Source organism: Uloborus diversus, chromosome 2, assembly GCF_026930045.1.
Source record: "Uloborus diversus isolate 005 chromosome 2, Udiv.v.3.1, whole genome shotgun sequence".
Taxonomy (NCBI): domain Eukaryota; kingdom Metazoa; phylum Arthropoda; class Arachnida; order Araneae; family Uloboridae; genus Uloborus; species Uloborus diversus.
The window spans coordinates 64,938,562-64,960,521 of NC_072732.1; the positions used below are offsets into that span (position 1 = coordinate 64,938,562).

Below are 21,960 nucleotides of genomic sequence, written 5' to 3' on the forward strand. Positions count from 1 at the left end.
TAGGGGCGAAGTCGGGGAGTCGGAGTTCGATTAATTGTCGGGCACAGGAGTCGGAATCAGGTGCTCCTAAATTCTCGGAGTCGGAGTCTGGAGTTCGACGTCAAGAGCTATTTCCAACAAAATTTGTTTGAAGTAAATCCGCCTTCAAGTACGGAATCTACATTGACTTTCAGTTTCCCCGTAGGCGCTAATGTTAAGGGATTTGAACTGTTCAAATTGAACGGAAAATTGTTCATATCAAAAAGATATTTTTGATATTTGACAGACCAACAGACAGACCGACAGACATTTTCCCCCATCTCAATACCCAACTTTTCAATTTTTAATTTTTTGATATTTATTTAGTTATTTTATTTATTTTTCTTTCTTTTTTTCCGCGATATTTTTAAGATGCATTAAGCCTTCTTTCATTCTTTTTTGTTCTTTTTCTGTCTTTTACTGGGAAAGTAGGCTAAAAAGGGACAAAAATACCACTCATTGCAAAATCAGTGCTTTTTATAACTTTCCTTGGTATTAATTACTAACTGCATCTCTTTTAGTAGTGCTATAAACAAGATGTAGTAATCTTTATACTGCCGTGCTAAGCACAGATGTGGTATCTGCACATTTTATCAAAATTGAGTTATTGTCACCAGGTGATCGTTAGTGATTTAATTTACATAAATGTCAAGTTTTTTGGCAATTTGTGAACGCGAGATATTAGAAAAAGCTTTAAGAAAAAAGTCGTAATTGCAAATTTGCTTAGTTTGCTAAGGCAATTTGAACGTAAGTGACAAATACTAAGCCTTTAAAATGGTATCTGCGCAGTTACCACTTTTTTCCTTAGTATTTTTTGTAGATACGACTTTTATACCTTAGTAAAGCAGCATATTTAATAATGTAACATTTTATTGTAACACAGAATATTAAAATTAGTTTACCGTTGAATAGTTGATACAGGTTGATTATAAAAACTAATACAACTTTGCCTAATTTTTAAGGTAAATATTCAGCTTTTTCTATTGAAATGTTTATTTATTATGCAATTCTAAAAATGAAATGCATGTAAAATACTCATATCTAATTCTTTCAGGCAAACAAACCGCATTTCATTCTACGGCCAGTAATATTTTTATTTAAGTATCGTCTGCTCGGTAAAAATGAATCTAGAAAATAAAACATTATAAAAAACACGTTCTTTGAATATAAATAACAGAAAATTGTTATGGATTACAGTGTCCAGAGTTTTGAAAATGGTATCTTTCAGAAGGCAGATTCTGTTAGATTTGTATTAACAAAATAAAGCGAAACAGCTAAGTCCAAAGAAAGCAGATGTTTTTAGTATTATTTAATGATACTTTGAGAACGTTTTACTAAGCTATTTTTGTCGTATCTGTGCAGATACCCCTAAAAATGCTTAGTAATTGTCACTTACGGTGAAAATAGCTTAGTATATGAAAAGGTTTTGAAAAGAAAATTTGTCGTAACTACATTTATTAATTTTAAATTAAGATTTTTACAAAAATACTCTCTCACGGTTTTTAGATAAGTTATTTACGAAACAATTACCGAAAGTTGAGCATTTAATTAAGTCATAAATCAAAGAAACGAGTTGTAAAACTTTAATCGTCAATTTCTCATTTTGAGCTCTACTGCAGATACCACATCTGTGCTTAGCACGGCAGTATACGCCTCTGTATACCAGATTCTTTTTTGCTTCAAAACGGTCCGTGGCACAAAAACAAATTGAAAAATAAATCACAGAGTCTCAATAAGATTCAGACAGCCTTACTTCGCTGAAAAATAATGTTCAAAGTTCAAGAAATTGGTTAAACCTAGCAAAATTTAGCTACTGCCATCAAATGGGATATAAGTTTCGCCAATGTTATGGTGCTTGTATAAACTGGTGACCTCCAAAAATACTATTCCATTGGTGAAACTTATCTACAATAAGTAATTTTGGTTCTTTAGGCTGTTTGTTTGTAATTTCAATGGTTTCAGCTAAATTTTGCTGGTTTTAACTTATTTTCTGGTGAAACCTTGAACTTTTCTAAGTCAATAACGATGATGTTTCTGTACAGTGTACAAGGCTTAATTTGCGCGGGAGCTTAGCTACAGAATTTTTTTTCAATTGTATGCAAATTTTTACATATTAGTTGGAATTTAGACTATTTTCGCATTAAAATAAGTTTGGAAGAGGATAGGGGTCTTGTACTTCTTTTGTTAGAAATTATGTTCTGCTGCTATAAGTTACTCTGTGATCTGGGAGACTACTGTCATCAGTGAAAACTATATTTTTAAATATGCACATGAAGTTCCGCAACAAATATTAAGGTTCATAATTTAAAAAAATGGAGTGGCTTTAACGGACACAGCCACCCCCCTCCTTTACCCTTAAAGTTTGAGAATGTTTCATGGTCGGACAGCAATCTTTTTCTTCATACCTTCAGGTGCGGTTCGATGTTAAGTCATGGGAGCTCTTTGCAGACCCGTCATTTAGGGGGTCAGGGCAATCAATTGCCCCTCCCCCTCTGGCATTGAAAAATTAATGTTTTCATAAAAGTGGCCGTGGGTTTGCCGTTTTCCGATAAAGTTTGCATTGAATAAAAAAAACCTTGCCCCCACCCCCACTCCCTCTCCCCGGAAAAATTCGAAATGACAGGCTTGGATCACTATGACCTTACAAAAATGTCTTTTTTTTCAGCAAACTTTGTGTAATGATTCAGCTAATTTGGAAACGGTATTGCAATCCTGTGATTGCGTGTATGTGTTTAAATTGTTTAACGACACATATAGAAGTATTTGGACAGTGAAACCGGACAAAAGTCAAAATTTGAAAGTTTGACTGAAGTTGTTTTTAATTCACTTTAATTCAACTTCTGAATCATCAATGCAACACAAAAAATTCGATAGCCAAACTCATTCTTAATCAAACATTTATTCATTCTAAATTATCATTGGGCAAAACATTATTAATCAGAAAAGTGTGCATTAATAAATCATATTTATTGGCATTCCTTAAAGAATCATTATTGCAGTCATTCCAAATTATGAATATTCATGGTTTTAGACCCTAAATTTGACAAGCAATTCGCAACCGCTGTTAAAACCTCGGCTTCTTTTGATAATGAATCCGGTCGTTTACTTAAATGTAAAACTTTGTTCTGCTCTGTTGTCATGTTTGCGACCCTATTATCGGTCCGTCTCCGTTATCCGTAATCTGTTTATGCGTGTCCAAATGTCATCCCTCATCGGAGCGTAATATATGAAAGATGGACATTATCAGCTGTTGCACCTGAGGTAAACGATACACTAATTGCAACACCTCTTTTTTTTTTTTGACAATCGTCTGTTTGCTGACATGAAAATCTGAAATGTGTCACTGAAAAGGGAAAGATATCGCCATGTTTAGTTTCGAGAATTATGAATAAAAATAAGTTTTCAGAGATAAAATCTGAAATTACGCACCATGCTACAATTTTGCTCTAAACATCAGGGGTGAACCAGGAAAACATGGAAATCAAAGAAGATAATTTTATTGACCAGGGAAAAATCAGGGGAATATTAGGGAATTTCAAAAAAAATAATGAAAATTCAGGAAAAATTGATTAAATTAAGAATTTTTTGCTTTGCGGAAATTAAGTACGTACCCTGATTCCCTGCGCATTATCCTCTGATTATCTACTAAAAAAAAAGTAAAATTAAGGAGGTGGGATTACCGCATATTTTCTCCCCAATGTCAAAGTATTGAACCTTAACTTATAAACCAGGATTCACTTACAAAGACTGCTTCTGTGTCTTTACTTATTGTCTGCAAGTAATTAGTGTACTATAATCACGATTTCAAGAAGAATTTCGTTAATTTAAATAAAGGCTTAAAAGTTATTACTTCTTCAGGTTCTTAATTTAATTGCTAAAATTGAATGCTGAACCAAAATCAACCTTATTTTTTGCCATCGTATTATTTGCTGTCGTCGCAGTTTGCAGGATGTTTTTGTTTTTCCTTCAGACTTTGAAACGCCTTTTGTTTTAAAACCAAGCTATAAAATATTTTTATTATTTTTTAATAGTTAAAATGCTGTAATAATTCTTTAAAACCTAAGTTCTTGATTACAGAATAGCTCCATATGAATGAATGTCTAAAGGTTTCAACTTGTTTTACATAATATGTCTATTTACATAAATGTAACTACATTACTTCTATACTTTCTTTATTACTTGTTACTCTAGCAGCAATTATTATACTGCTTGAAAATGTAGCTCAAAATTATTTCAATATAAACTTTTTAGTTTTATCATGATTAGACATATGTCTTTAAGAGAAATTTTAATAATTTCTTAGCATTCTTATACTAAGTGGTTGCTGGAAGTAAAGTATTTGGGTCAGTCTCCAGAAAATGTAACTTTTGAACGCAAATGTTGTTGTTTCCTTTTTTTTAATTCTTATATTCTTACATGAAAGTATTGCCTACTAAAAGAAATTATAAACAAAGGCCCAACTAAGTTCCAATTATTTTACTAATAAATAAAAAAATAAATAAAAAATGCCTTGTTCATGTATTTAAAAAAAAAAAAAAAAACTTTTAATGTTTAAAACCGAGGTCAATTTAACATCAAAGTAGTAATTTTGTTAATTGTGCAAACAATGAGCTATTTTAATGATTAGTGGGAATCTAATATTAAGCTCTCTTAATTAAGTACGACTTAATTAGTAGTTATCCTTTTAGTTCAAATGTGTGTTAAAAATAGTATTTAGTAAATTTGAGAATATACTGGCAATTTATAATTTTGGTAGAATGCCAAGGATTGATGTATTTCCCCTCCATCATTTATTTTCACCTCAGAAATAATGACATTGATAAGGTCTGACACGGAAGTGAGATTCACGGAGGTGAGGAAATTTTCATTAATATAGGCCTAATGGATACAGTTTTCAGGGAAATATTTTTTTTCCTCGTTGCTACAATCTGCGCACGTTAAGAATATGAAAACATATTCACTTCTTTTTTTTTTTGCATTAATTTACCTCCCTTGAATTCAAGTGAACGGAGGGGAGAAGTCACAATAACCATACTTAGTTTTTTAAACAAAATTTATCTCCCTGTTTTTCGAGAAAAATCTCACAGCTTCTTTATGGCTGAAAATAAACCAGGGGGCTCCCTTGTATCATGGGAAACAAAATTTGATGTCATTACTGCCACGTGTTAATGCGGAATGCCATTTTGTGCTTAGGTAACGGAGGTGAAAATTTATTGTGTGACACGACTCCTTATCCTACTAAAAGAAACTAAAACACAATATTAAAAAATATATATATACTTCAACAATTAGTATTTGAGACACTTGTGAAGGGAATAATAAATGAATAAGTATATACTTTTAATTAAACAAGTTATTAAGCAACATATACAGTCACACAAGGTGTGTGACATGCCACGGAGGTGAGAATTCACATGTTGTGAACCAAAAATATTCTAAAATAAAAAATGTCATTAAAAAATCGTTGGCATGTTTAAATGGATACATTTTTGATGGAATTAAAAAGCATTGCTAAATGAATTGTTCCTTAAAGATTTTACTGTAAAAGGCGTATGCCAAAAAAAGTTACTTTTTGAAGAATTACCCATTTGTTTTAAATTTCCTATAATATTTCCACGTAGACAATTTATAGTACTGTTTTATAGTTTATTTTTTCATTGAAGTGAACTTATGTTTTTTTTATTGCTACTTTAATAAAAAGAAAGCATCTTTTTAAAATATTTTTTTATTAACAGCTTAAAACGTTTTAAATACTGCATTTTATATAAACATACAATGATTTTCAAGTACGGCAACAAAAGAAAACCACAATAATTGGTTACGTAAATCAGGGAGATATGGTAAACATAATCAGGGAAATCAAGTATAAGTCAGGGAAATTTTTTTTTCTGTTCGCCACCCTGAACATGTACTAACTACGAAGAATTTCATAGCAATTATATAAACCAAAAATGAAAAACAGGTAAAGGATGCTTTTAATAGAACCATTATTGTTGTTATAAACAGCGTCTAAAATAAATTCTAGGACTAACTACACTAATTTTACACTTAAGTAACTGATAAAGGTTGGAGGAGGTTGCAATTGTAATTTTAAGTACCAAAAAATGTTTCGAAAATTGAACGATTTTAACTTCATTTCGTGTAATATTCATTATATATTTTAACTGTTAAATAATGGAACAGAACAACTTATTTGAGTCTTTTAAACCGAAAATTATCTTCCCATTATTTACATTAATTTTTTTTTAAAAAGCTTTCCGTCTTCGTTCCTAATCTGTTGCATTTCTTTCTTTCAAGTATAAGCTTCCAACGGGGAAATAAATATCTAACACTGGCACGTCGCTTATAGATACAACATGGTTTTTCCGCCATCTTGTGTCCAACATTTGTGAATCCTTTTCCATAATGATATCAAGCTCTTCCGTGAAACATAGGTCTGCAAAGTTTTGAAAAATGAGCTGCTAGAGCAGAAATGCGTGCAGAATGAGCAACTTTGAACAGAGGATGATAGCTAATGTCCAAGAACCAGCTTGTGCTGCCATCCAGCAATTGAATAAACTGGACATCAAAATTGCTTGCTCCATAAACGCTTTCATTTAAAGCGTTTAAATAATGAGAAAGCTGTCGAGACTCATATCGAATCTCACCTGTAAAACAACTTTTCCACAGGCCAACGACTTAAACAGTGTGAAAACCGCTTTTTAACTTTTCTAGCTGTTAAACAGTGGGATCTAAAAATAGCCGAAACTTTTAGTGATAGAATACAACTAGCGTAATAATGTGTTTTAAAGCTAATATTTATCAAAATAGGACCTATTTAACTCAATACAACCAGGGCCGGATTAAGTCTTCGGAGGCCCATAGGCATTTGAAGTGATGAGGTCCCCTCAAATATCGTCGCCTCAGAGCAACAATAAGATATCTAATCCCAGAAATAATACTAAGATATCTTACTGTTGCTCTGATATGTGCATTTCATAATACAATTCTAAACAATTGAAATATGTTGTATAGTCATTTCAATCACAATGACTGATTATTGATTGTGTACAATTTTAACTATGTCAATGATGTTTTTGTTCGTAACGCTCAGCTCAAGATTATGGCTGTCGCCAAAGCCATAAAGTTGTGCCGAGGGAAGTATTTGGAAACCCCTCAGTTTTTTTAAACATGTACACACATTAAATTAAAATGCATGCAAGGTGTGATTCAGACTGATTTTTTTTTTTCGAGAAAGGGGTGTGTGCGGACTAGTGCAGATGGGCTGGGGAAGTAGCGGGGGATGTCAGAAAACGAACGGAAGCTGCGGCAATTGGCATCGGAACATTGGAGAGTGCGCATCGTTTGTTGCTTGAGTGCGTGTCATTGACCTCGATCGAAAAAAAGGAGATACGAAAAAGGTAATCACTCTGGAGTGCTCCGCCGCTTGAGGGATCGAGTCTGCCGCGTCCGCCTGGCGATCAAAGGCGATTGGATTCTCCTCCACGACAACGCGTCAGCTCACATGTCGCTCGCCGACGATGAAGTTTTGGTCAAGTTTAACGTGACAACACTTGCGTAACCATCTTACAGCCCCCACTTGGTTCCAAGTGAATTTTTCATCTTCCCCTAATCAAGACAGGTCTAAAAAGGAAACGATTCGACTCCATCGACGGAAAAAAAAAACAGTCCAGCAGGCTTCGACGAGAGCCTTTGACCGCATGTCGCCCTAGAACTTCCAGAAGGGCTACGAACAATGGAAGACGCGCTGGCAGCGCTTTGTTGATGCTGAAGGATCATATTTTGAAGAATTTTAGTCCGCTGTACTTAAATGTCCAATAAATTTCTAGTTCTGAGATCAGTCTAGAAACTTCGAAATCATACCTTGTATATATGTAGAGAGAGAGAAAAAAAGAGATCCAGATTCTAGTTTAGGAGGGGGGGGGGGTCATTACTAAAATTTGATCACACAAATCAGCAGGAATATTGTATTTGCGAAAAGAGAAACGAAGCATAGGACACTGTTTTGTGTGTATTCAAATACAAGTGCTATACAATTATTTTTAATACGGCGATGGTTGTGAATTTTACATGTTTGACCCTATTTTCTTCAACAAAGTTACCTCTATGATAAACTTGCATAACCGACAAAAAATAATCTCAAAAATTTGATTATACACAGTTAAATCCTTAGTGGGAACATTAATAATACTAACGGACTCGAAGAGTAGCAGTTTAGATTTTACTCTAAAGTTAAATTTCCAAAGTCGCGAAAGGTGTTTCTGAGATCCTTTATTTATTTATTTATTGTGGGTCCTCGCAGGCTTACGCGAGGCAATTTGTTCTTGTGTCCTTACCTCGTTCAAGCTCTGAGTACAATCTTAGGTTTTATGCATTTTATAGTTTTGTACTCCCTCACAAAAGTGCGAGAACTTCTCCAAGTTGAAATTGTTCTTTCCAAAACTTTAATCCAGTTACTCATCATTTTTATCCAAAAATTTTAATGTTTTTGTATCCATTTCGAGTTTTTTTAAAAAAGTATTTGGGAGATAAATGAACACCATTGAAGTAGGAATATTCTTCCATCACCCAATTTGTGATTACTGTTGCTTGTTTTCGACATTTCGCAAATACTTAGAACGCTTTACTCAAATTCGAAGTGAATGCTATTCTAACTAATCAATTAACCATCTACAACTATTTTTATAATGCCAATTCTACGAAGTATCTAACAGTCACCTACTTAAATGTAGTCCAGAATTAAAAAGGAAACAATTATTTCTTACTTTGGACAATAACATTTTCTGTTTATAAACAGCAACCTACTTTTACTATATTTCTAACACAATGTCGCACTGATATGTACATAACCTTAATATTATCTTTTATGCTTCCCTCCAATTGTAAAATTCACCCACGTGTAAATGAAACTCTGCACTAAAATGCTCTTTAGACCTTTTAAACTAATTTTTAATGGCATTCGCATTCGGTGACCTTCCGCCATGAGTTTCGTCAGAGGGCTCTCAAGCTTAAGTGTCAAATAACGGATATAGCGTTCACATGATCGAAAACATGACCCGTGTCATAAATCAATTTAGCCAAGTATGTGATGCAAGAAAACTTGAAACAAATGACTGTAAAGAGCGTAAATAATTTTTCTTTTTCATTGGCGCTTGTCAGCGATGTTGGAATGGTTAAGAATGGTGGAGTTAAAAAATGCATAACAAGTTCATATCGGACAAAAAGAAAGAAAAAAAAATCAAGATTTTTTGCAAACAAAATATTTTGAGAAGCGTTTACAATTAATTTGCATCACAAGGAGCAGTAAAAAAAAGCTGTTTCTCTTTTTTATATATATTTACTAATAATAAACCTGAAAGTCTGGATATCTGGATGTCTGTTACGCGTATAGCGCCTAGACGGTTCGGCAGATTTTCATGAAATTTGGCACAAAATTAGTTCGTAGGATAGGAGTGAGCACCTCGAAGCGATTTTTCAAAAATTCAATTTCGTCCTTTTTCTATTCCAATTTTAAGAACATTTTATCGAGCAAATTATCATAACATTGACGAGTAAATTGTCATAACATAGTCGAGTAAATTATCATAACGTGTACGAGCAAATTACCATAACAAGGGCGAGCAAATGAACATAGCAAATTTGCGAGAAATTCGTCATCCATTATTTGTAAATATACAGGCGAACCAAATGGCCTTTAAATTTTCTACTACGGGCAAAGCCGTGCGGGTACCGCTAGTAAATATTAAAAGTGGTTTCGCACGAAATCAAAATATTTTATTTCCTTTAATGGCTGTTCCGTTCCACATCTATTTTGTAGCATCATAAAAGTAACAAAATCCATTTCATTGGACATATTACCTATCCTAACTCGCTATTATGTCAAATTTTAGCAACTTTAAAACCACAGAAAAGAAAAAAAATATAGTAGCTGGCGCTTATAAAGAGGAAGTAAATAAAAAAGAGAAATCATGTAAAATTGTACAAATATCACAAAATTATAAACTGGTATTTCAATTTGCAGTGCATACCTTTCATTTTATTTTTAGTCGATCTTTTGATGCCTGTGTTTTACATCTTAATTTATTTATTTTTGTGATTTTACCTTGTATAACTATTTTCCGAACAAAAATTGATGCGAAAATCCTGTATTGATCCCGCCTTACAGCTAAATGAAACATATCTGTACCGAAGCACAATTATGTTGATTTTGAATGTCCTATAATGTGTAGTGCGACTCTCAAGCGCAAAAAAATATGCGCCTTTATTTCATTTGATTTTGCGATGAATCTATATCAATACACAATGCTATTTAAATACAGTTAACCTATCACTTATGCGGACCAAGGACCGACCTGAAAAGATACATAATTGACAGACTCCATATTTGAGTTTAAACTTTATTTTAGAGTTGCGATAAAATAAAGCTTAAAAGATAAATAAATAGAAGAAACTCAGAAAGAATAACAGTTCTTTTGAAGTTTTTCTTTCGGTAGCACTGTATTCCTTTTAATGTTTTCCGATACACTGTAAAAAAAAACTGTAAATTTTGAAGAAGTTATCCGTATTTTTTACAGAAAAAAACTGTTCGTAATAAAATACAGGATTTCTCTGTTTTTTTGAATCTGTAACCGGTTATACTTTGTTTTTCTTCGAATCTTCGAAATTTCGCCCGAGTGTTTGGATTTTGGTTATCGTGCTCGAGTTTTTGGTCTTATATTTATTTAATGCGAGTAAGTCTTAAATCGTTTGCAACTTCCATTTCATTGCATCCTAATCAATATTTTATTATTATGTTTTTTTGTCATCTGTTACAGAGGCATATTCGGAAATTTACCTTTGTATACATGTATTTCGTAGTAGTATAGTAAATATTGAAATGAATTTATGAAAGTATAGTTTCATTTTTTAATCTTCATAAAATAATAAATCAGCTTGAATAAATAATAAAAATACGGAAGATTTCTGTAAAATAAACGGAAGAAAACTGGCGTCCTGGCTGACAGTATTTTTCTGTAAATTTTACGGATTTTTTTTACAGTGTACTGTTGTTTTTTATTGCGGCACTTTAAATAAAATCAATAATTTTGATCGCTTCATTATTTTTGAAAGCAATGTAACACGGAACTGGCATGAAAATGAAGTTTACATCGTGAGCCGTCGACGAATTATTTCACGTGACAAAAGATTCACACGTCACTTTTAGTGTTGCAGTTTTGTTTCAGGAAAACAACTCTAGGAAACATGAGACACTGACAGAGAGAGAATGGAAGAGAGTTTGCTAGATTGTTTTTCTTTTCGCTTTGAAAGAAATAAACTCAGAGGCATACTCTGATAAATATTGCGCAATTAAAAACCCTAACTAAGGTGACAGACTGCAGTTTTTACGTGTGAAAGATTTTACATAAGTTAGAAAGGTTTGCATTACACACTGACATTTTTATTCTGTTTAAATTTCCTTAACTAACTCGCTTCTGGATGACTTTTATAACGTAAATACAGGCTACTTAGACCCTGGGGGCCTTCTTTGGCCCAAACTGGGGGAAAAGTACAACGTTCTGTGCCAGTCTTCAGGAAGCAGCTTTTAACTTAATTTTAATATGGTTTCCACTGCTAAGTAGCATCAAACACGCTGTTATGTATACCCAGGGGCGTGCACAGAAATTTTGAGGTTCGTCACAAATGACTTTTACGGGTCCCTCCCCATATTGTTTATTTCTACGTTTCTACATGTACTATTTAACCCCTCATTTAAAAAATCCCTGGCCCCTTTCAGGCTCGGTCCGGCGCCGACAGGTATCTCTTCTCCCTGTGCACACCTCTGTATAAGAAGCCGTTCGATAGATCTCCACAAGGAGCATTATTAGGGGTTGCTCACTTTGTGCTACCACGTGTCTTTATAATGTCTTAAACTTTTACATGTAGAAACAATTCTACATCTGCTGAGAGTTTAAGGACCTATTTATATAAACATTATTTAATACTTTATGCAGTAGTATAGTCGTTTTCTCCTTTCCGTTAAGGATTTTGTTTAAAAATTTCATAATACAGCAGCTCTTCTAACCTAAAAACTATGAAGTTCGATGCCCCTTTGAGCTATTGTAGCCTAATCGAATCAGCATCTACAACTTTTGAGGTCTACTTAAGGACCAATATGCTTCGAAATCCATCTATTTCGTCTTAAGATATAGCTGTTGCGTATTGAAGAAAACGTTCGGTTGTTCCACCCCCTTCGAGCAGTTGGCTCCAAACGCTAATGGGTATCTATTCGCATGGGAATAAATATGTATATCAAATTTCGCTTGATTTCAAGAGGTAGTTTTTGCTCTAAAGCGGCCACAAAAAACCGCTCACTCACACACAACCACACTCACACACAACCACACTCACATCACCACCACCACACACACCACAACCAGCACACTCACACCACCACCACCAACACACACACACGCACGCACATTTTCCAAAAAATAGACAAAATGAATTCAACACATTCAAAACTTGAAAATCCGTCAAAATTCGAAATTTTCACGAATCCAGTATTTTCATCTGTATATTGCACAGGATGCCCAAAAAGTTCTTGATATATTTTAAATTATTCATAGAAAAGTAACAAATTGTCTTAAAATCTGTAGTCATGGGCCTTCCTGTCTTATATAATTCTCAGTAGAGAACAAATTATTGTTCCTTAAGTCATTACTATTGTTTAGAACCGCAAAGTTTGAACTTCAAATACTTAATGATTTTTACTCCTATCGTAACAAAAAATAAACCCTTTTTTTTTCTAACAAAAGTACTCGCAATATCAAAAACCTGATCTATCATCACGATTTAGCTCTGATATACGCTACCATAAACGAAACATTTGATTGAGTAATGTTAATAAAAAAAAAGAATTAAATATATTTTCTTCATATCGTATGTAACCCAATGTTGCATTGTTTTGTTCTTCCATTATTTTTTTTCGTGACATCTAAAGCTGTTACGTCACACAACATCTTCCAGTTTAAAAAACATTTTTTTTGTTTGAAGAATAGAAATAATTTCTTAACTATTATTGTTGTCCACTCATGTTATAGCGGCATTATCAAAGATTTTTCAATGCACTGAAAAAACAAAAAGATTCCATTTGAATTTCGAAAATATCGGGTAATTGATGCCAAAGCCATCACGAGACTTTTGTTTTTTAAGGACGCAAATGAAATTATTTTTTGTGAGCGGAATATTCAAAGAAATTGTTACCATCCGTCTGTTGTCTCAATAATGGATTTGCCGTTGCAGAATTTAATTGTGTATCATGATATTTTATACTATAGTTTGCTTTCAACAATTATTTTTAGATGAGTTACTTTTATGAACAAACGAGTTTAGAGATTTTTAAACTTTTTACGTATGCTTTTATTTGACTGCGAATTAAACCAGTGTGTAAAACTTATTCATGATTTTGTATTGTTTTGTTTAATTATTTTATTTAACTATTTAATGTATTTGTTTAAAAAAAATATTTAAAATTGTGCAGTAAGAATTAGAGTACACATAATTTGCTTCATGCAACTAGTGTACGTAATGCTTAAACGTAACTAGTGACTACAATACTGGTATACCAAATACCGGTATTTGGAGCTGTTTTGCAATTTCGTAATACTGGTATTTGCTGAAATAGAATACTGGTGTCTTCGGTTTTAGCTAAAAATTATAAATAGTTTTTTAATAAAGAGTTTTCAATTTAACAAATACCATCCATACAAATCCATCTATTAAAGAAAAAATTTGGCTTCAAAAGCACGAACTTATAGAATATCAATAAATATAAAAGTAGAGGAAAGAAAATAATAATAATAATTTGAATTCTGAAATTTTGAATTCAAATTATGTTTTTCGCAATCACGAGCTGCGACAGGACCCTACTCATTGAAGTTATTGTTTCTAGAAACAGCTCCTGTCCCCCCAAGCCTGCCCCTCCTCTTTGACGGTTACTTGTGTATAGTTGTGTATGTGTAGACTTGTGTGTGTGAGTAAACCTGTGTGAATACACGGTGGCGTGTATGTGTGTAAAGGCGCGTGTGTGTGATTGTGTGTGAGTGTGTATATGTATGTGCACGAGCGTGCGTGTGTGAAGGACATGGACGCCACCGACCAGGAAAAGAGAATTCCTGGGGACAGTGCTCAGGACCGGAGGAGCCGCGCAACAGAGGACGGTGAAGTTGAAAAAGGAACCACACATCAAGGACAGTCAAATGAAAACAATCAGCAATCGTGATTGCTCAATTACAAAATATTTTCATCACCAGATGGTGTGATGGATCGTACTTTCGTGAGTTTTATGTAAACCACGTTTTTATTTTCTCCATTTCTTTGACTTGCCCCCTTGTGAAAATCAATTTTAATTGTAATTACGAATGCGTTTTTGCAACGAACATTTCATTGCAAATATCAATTGCAGCTATTCTTTATGATATTTCATAAAAAATATTTGTCTCAACTGTACTGAAATTTGAAAAAAACATTGAAAAGTAATTTGTTGTCGCCGGTATTAGCGTGCTATTCTGTCTCGCTATTCAACTTTATACCAAGCGAGATAATATTTGTTATGGCTTGGACATTTGCAAAGAGGTAAAGCACAATCAGTTGGAACGTATTTTCAGATATTTACATAATTGCAAAGAATTTCGAAAAGAAAACGAAACAAGATCAAATGCATCGTAACTCTCAAACTAATAATAGTACCATCGGCTTCCATGAATTCAGTAAGAATATTGCAGGAAATTTTTTCAGTAAAATGAGTTTCAGGCTTAATGACAATGGGGTCGTTTCCAAAATTTTAAAAATGTTTTTTTCTGAAAGAGTATGCTTAAAAACATAGGATCTGATCATTTTTGAAATAATTCATTTAAGTTTAATACTTTTAAAAAATTGCTTAAATCGGTGCGCTTTCATTGTTTGCACTTCTGTCGTGTGACATCACAAATGATGAAATGACATTCCGTGTTGCCATTCACAGAACAAAATATTTAATTCGCATCTTTACTCACGTGTATTGGCAACGATATGGTTGATAACAAGCGTAGAGCGCAATTTTAATTCGCTGCTTGATAAAGTTGAAACGTAGTAGAAAGATGCGCCAAATTGCATCATTTGTGACGTCATAAAGACCACGCCTTTTTTGAAAAATCGGACATTTTAAAACATTAATTAAAAAAAAACTGTTGGGAAAATAAAAGTATTTTCTGGGTTCAAGTTTTTTTTTTTTTTTTGCTCATTCTATCCATTTTAATGATTAAAAGTAGTACTTTTGACTAAAGGAAACCACCCCATTATGTTTCTTGCTATTATTGATTTTTTAGTATGGTAAATGTTCCTTTATTTTATATTTTTTGTTCACAATAAGTAAGTTATGCACTTTTTGTACATAAAAATAAAATATGGCAAAGAAACATTATGTTTTTGTACGTTTTTTTGAGAAATTTCTAATACCGGTATTAAAATCGCATTCCAGTATCACGTTAAAAAAAATCATTAATACCAGTATTGCGTTTTTGGTCCGGTATTGCAATCCCTGTACATAACCATTTGCCATCAATAATAATTTTATACCTGTTGATTAAACAATTCGAAGATTAATTTAAAATGAAACACAAAAGAGAATTCAAGTTTTACAATGAAAAAAAAGTATTCCTCCCTTCCAAACACATGTATAAAAAAAACTGAAATTCTAACAACTTAAATGCAAAATATAGAATACCGAGCTGTGTTTTCAGAACCGTTACTTGGGAAGAGATGATGGGGAAGCAGGTGGGGGTGGTGGAACAGGAAAAAATATTAACTAGTTCGTTCAAGACTCTCACTTCCTTTCCTGGAAGTTCAGGTTAAAAAAATGAAACGGATTAAAATAAAGCTATTTGAGTAACACCAACTGCCCTTAAAGTCAAGTTTTCCCAAGAAAGATAACAAAAAAAGTCATTTTTTCTTAGAACAAAATGAAATGCAGTTGATAAATAAAATAAAAATTTTTATGTTTTTAATTTGTTACCAAGAACAGTTTCTCCTTTTCCATCAGCAAGCTGGGTATACGTTCAAAGTGGGTTGTATACGGCCAGCAGGCCTCAGGTTGTCGATCCCTCAATTAGCAAAGGATTACGTATACTGATCAATTCCACCTTTTTCGCTGTTTCACTACCATCATCTTAAACATAAATAATATAAGGCTGATTCTTGTGCCACGTACATTTTATTACTGTATGCGCATATAAATAAGTATTGAACTAAATCCTTTACGCTTTTGTTTTATTGAGAAAGTTTTGTGAATTGATATTTCTTTCAGCTCTGGCAATAAGTGATACAAAAGCAGATCTGAGGGGGGAAAAAGTAAATTCTAAGATAAATGATTATTTTTGAAAATAATCACTGCATGAAAAGCCAAGTATCTAGTAGTGATGCGTCAGAAACTGTAATCTCATATATGGCTATTGTTTAACAGTTATGCTTCAGCGAAAGGAAGCGAATTTTCATAAGAATATTTTCTTTATCTTTAAGAAGGTGGGAAAGATATTACATTTCTTGTGCCAAGATTTCTGCGAAATTAGGAAGAAGTTACTAGACAAACTGTGTGTATTAACATTATTATCTCTTCACAAAATGTAATGACAATTTCTTACGATTTTTCTAAGCATTGTTTGAGAGCATAAAACATTTCAAAAGTTATGGAAACGATTGGTGTGGGAACTTCTATTGTAAGAATGGCGTACAGGAAAAAATAAAAAAAAGAAAAGAAGAAGAAGAAGAAAAATGTTCTACGTCATCTGACAATTTACACGCAGGTTTTTACATATTTTAAATGTTAGAATGTTTTATAAAATACCAACTTGCAGTATCTGGTAACTTTGATTCGTTACTTTTTCCAACATTTAAAATACAGGATGAGTACAAACGATGAACGTACCAATTTTTAAAAAAATCAAATTTTCTATACTACTGCGAATATTACAATAACGCTGTTATTACGCCAATACGTAAATATATTTCATTTCTATATGAGTTTTTATTAAATTTTAAGTTTTTATTCGCAACTCCAGAGCTCGAATACGCTACCTTGCGGTGATTAACAATACTGTCGAAAAAGGTAAAACATTCCATTCCACGTGTTTTCTTTGGGGTAAATTACAGGCTTTAGACAGTTTGTGGTGTAGTGTGATTTTAGAAGAAAAGAAAAGAAAGCTTCCTACAAACACAATAAAAATTACTGTCTTCGAAGAACTAAGCTTCGAAGCAAGTTATAAGTTACGGCATTTGTTTGTTTTACCTTTTTCGTCCGCCATTATACAGTGGCTGCAACGCCCCCTATAGTTTATTGCAGTTGCAAATAAGAGTTCGTATGAATTCGAAGTGATAGCATTTGATAACTAAGTTTAGAAATTTTTTCTACCACTGAAACAAAGAATTTTAAGTTGGACAAAACTTTTGCGAGCATACACCTCGATCTTCAGAAGTAACTATCTCCTGACTGGAATCAATTACATGTTTAATAACATAGTTAAAATATTGTCAGGTGGCGCTTCAAAAACTGAGCGAAATGTTTTAGCATTTCACTTCCCCCGCTATTTCTCTTAGCTCCGCATTCTCCTGCTAGAAAAATAACTACTGAGATGACCCTATTTTACTATTTACATTTAAGTTGAACTCATATTTGGTGGCACGCTTGCAATTGTGTACATTCCACAAATCGTCTGACAGAGACTTTTCGCAAGCATTGTTTACAAATGCTCCAAATGCCAGTTCCCTATTTTTTTTTTTATTCTTCTTAAGATATTTAACCTCGAGATGACTAAAAAAAAAAATTCTTCTCTTCCACTTTTGAGCCTTTTGTTGCATAATTATGGATCATAAAAAGCTTATTATCACATCTTAGTTCTTTGATTCACGATAAAAAATTATGCTGGACATTAAAATAAGAGATTATTTTTTATTGTTTCCTTGCACTCAGAACGGTTCATACATTTAGTTTTGTTCATTTTCCTCATGCCTCCATGGAAAAGGTCCCAACCTAAGTTCATTGTCCTGAATTTTGAATGTTTAAAATTTTGTGGTGGTTAGTTTATCTGCCAAAAGGAAGAAAGTTGAAGCAGACAAGCTTAAATACTTTATAAGTCAGATCAATGTCAGAACTTCTGTAAACTTTTATTTTCTTTTCTCTTTTTTTTCCCCCGATTAATTTTTTGCCTGTTACGTTGAGCAAATTTCAATTTGCTGTGAACTTCGCTCTAACTTGGGTTCATAAGAAAATACCACAAAGATATTTTACTTAAAAATTTACTACTTATCCTTCTTGCAAATCTATTTCCTGGTTTTTTTTTTTTTTTTTTTGTATAATTTTAAACCGAAATACATTGTTTTTGATCAAATATTTTAAAGTTTTTACTACTTTTTGAGTTAGTGCAAAAAATAGCATGTATTCAGCTTTGATCTAGTGGGTATTGCGATTCATTAGAACAGATAACTTATTTGCTACTGCCTGCAACTGGAATGATTCGTGAAAAGAGCTATTATGATAAGTATCTTTAAAGATAAATTGATCATTTAATATGATTGACAGTTAGAATGTTCACGAAAAAAAGAAAAATAGATTAAGGTATTTCCTATAAATAAATATTATTTCAATTCAACTTTCAACTGAATTAAATATGTTGAATCATTGCTTAGTGGCAACATTTAGTGTGTCATATGCCATGTGGAATTTTGTTAGTAGGGTAACACCCCCAGTAATTGGCAGGTCACCAGTAATTAGCACTTCCAACAAAAATGTCATAAAATAAGATTCACATCCAATCTTTTAAAAGTAGAAGGCTATATATCAACTGAATGTACATTTACTTTAAAGATTATAACTTCAATTCATGTTACTAAATGGTCCATCATCCATTAATCTAATGGTCATCCACTAATGGCATCAATCCATTAAAATCTGACTTAAAATTAATTTTAAATCTTGGTTGTCAAAAGTTTTGTTTAGATGAAAGGTGTTACTTTGAGTGGGTAGAAGAAAATTTTTGTTTCTTTTTGGGTTTTCGAAGAAATGATGGATGCCATTTAGTGGTGCTTCAGTTTTGCTAGTCCCCAGTAATTGGCGTATGTGCTTATAGTCCCTAATGTGTTGTTGAATATGTCACTAGTTTGATTTCTGATACTTTTGCAGCAAAACTATTGTACGGATTCTACTATTGATTTGAATCCTCCAGGATCTACTGTTAAATTTAAAACAAAAACAATAAAAAAACAAATATGTTTGGCCATCACAGTCAGATATTGCGACTGTAGAGAACCGTTTTATTTTTTTATGGTCCCTTAGAATCAACGGATAATGATCTTATATTTCAGTGGAAACAGCTATAATTCATAAAATCAAAACTGCATGCCGACTGATAAAACAGCTATAATATAGAATATAATAAATAATCTCGATATTATTTTTCATGTAACATTCCAAATTTTTATTTCTCTAAAACACGTTTTTTAACGTTAAGATTTGTAATTTAACATAATTTATGTAAAATTACCAACTCTAAATTAACATTAATAATGTTTCTTATGATGATGAACTTTGTATGTAATCTAAAAGTGAAAAATAAAGTGATTTTCCAGTTTTATTAACATGTGCCAAACACTGGATCACAAGGTGTCATACACTGGGGTATCAGGTGCCAATTACGGGTGATTTTGGTAACTATACATTAATTTTTATAATTATATATTTTGATTTATACATTAATTTTTATAAAAATATCTATTCAAATATTTTTGCTTTTAGTGAACTGAATAGATGCACAGATGTGCATTATTTGGTACAAAAATATTTACAAGTAAATATTTCTTTTCTAAGAAATGAAAACAGAGGTAAGTTTAAGGACAAACTCTTAAAGTGCCAATTACTGGGGTTCTTACCCTATTTTCGTTTGACCTACTTTTTGAATACATTGAAAATCCCCCCCCCCCCCCTAAATGTATCAAAAGGTAAGGTTGAAACTGAAAAACAGGTGAAAGGAAACTTTGCATCAGCGAAAAATAGGAGACACCAATATTTTGTGAACTCTTACCCCATCCTTCTGATTTAAAGAAGTTTAAAAAACTGATTTTCTAAAATGGAAAGATTTGTTATTCTTTTTCAATTTCTAATTTCATGATTTTACGTAAAGCAATTGTAATTCATTTAGTAAAATATTCATAACGTGAAAATGAGTTAAAGAGAAGGAAAATAGAAAAAGAAATCAATTGCAACAATAAATTTCGATCGATTTGTTTCTTTCTTAATAGTTTTACTTTGGAAAAAGGTATACAGGCGCGAACTTCCAGAACAATCAAATCTCTCTTAAAGTAGAAAAATATCACATACCCCAGAAGGTAACATAATTGCTAAGATAAAAATTTGACAAATATTTCACCAAAGAATTTCTCAGTTGTAAGTAAAGTTAACGATATCTCTTCTCTATCTCTATCTATAATAAAGCTGAAAGTCTGTATGGATTTCTGTCCGGATTTCTGTCTGGATGTCTATGACGCCCATAGCGCCTAGACCGTTCGGCCGATTTTCATGAAATTTGGTACAAAGTTAGTTTGTAGCATGGGGGTGTGCACCTCGAAGAGATTTTTTGAAAATTCGATTCTGTTCTTTTTCTATTCCAATTTTAAGAAAATTTTACCGAGCAAATCATCACAACGTGGTATACGGTTCCACGTTATGATAAATTACGAAATTATCATAACGTGGAACCGTAACATGGGCAAGCGAATGAATATAGCTAATTGGCGTGAGAATCATTATCCAATATTTGCAAAGATAGAGGCGAACCAAGTGACCTTTTCATTTTATACTACGGGCAAAGCCATGCGGATACCACTAATTTCAAATAAAAGACATGGAAACCAAAGTCTTGGTTCTATTATCGAGTCTTAGATATGTATATTTTAAATACTAGTTTTTTAAATCAAAGTGACAAAATTATGAAACATTAAACGAAGGCAAAATCTTAAGCAGCCAAAGTAAACCATTCTTGAACTTTCGTTAGAAAATCAGTGGCGAATTTACGAAATCGCAAATGTGTGTGTGTGTTGCAATTGCGACCCACGACCACGGACCCCAAAGGATAGATCTAAAAAGGCGTGTGAAAGATGTTTTATGAAGTTTTGTTCATTTTTAAATAGTCCTCAAACATGCATTGCGGCGAAGCAGCAAACCTGTAAATCCGCCACTGTATAACATTAAAATTATAAAAAGTAATACATAATATTATTTTATTTTATTAAAAAATGGTATTAAAGCTTTAAAACTACATACCATAAAAATCTCCAAGGAAAGATAAAATTATGGACACTCATAAACGAATTAGAAACCGAATAAGTAGAAAATCTCAGGTGAAACATCAGGTGAATAAAATCTTTGAACTTATCAGGGGAAAAAATTAAGTGAATGAAGATTTTTTTTTAATCTTTCGTCACACCAAACAAACAAAATGAATAACAAGTGTATGGTGAAAACAAGCCTTTAAAAACGCTTTTAAAGTGATGACTTAAAACAAAGAACCCTTAAGAAAGCTGCATTACTTGAAAAGTTTCAAAAGCCCAAAATCTGCAAATCTATGTATGGTTAAATGCAGCTTTACAATGGAATAATAGAATTCACAATAATGAACTTAAATCACGGTTTACGGGAAAAAAAATACGATTTATTAATGAACTGTATGAATAGAATTTACCTGAATTCACCAAAAACCGTTCAGCTTTACTTAAAGGAAAATTTCACGGATTTTGCGATAATTACCTTTACTAATAATAAAGCTGAAAGTCTCTCTGTCCGGATCTCTCTCTGTTTGTCTCTCAGGATCTCTGTGACGCGCATAGCACCTAGACCAGACAAATTTTCATGAAATTTGGCACAGAATTAGTTTATAGCAT

General features: G+C 32.6%; 1 protein-coding gene across 1 annotated transcript in view; it reads left to right on the forward strand.

Moving 5' to 3' along the window:
- LOC129216343 (adhesion G protein-coupled receptor L2-like) overlaps positions 1-21,960 on the forward strand; it is a 93,250-nt gene that overhangs the window by 18,316 nt on the left and 52,974 nt on the right.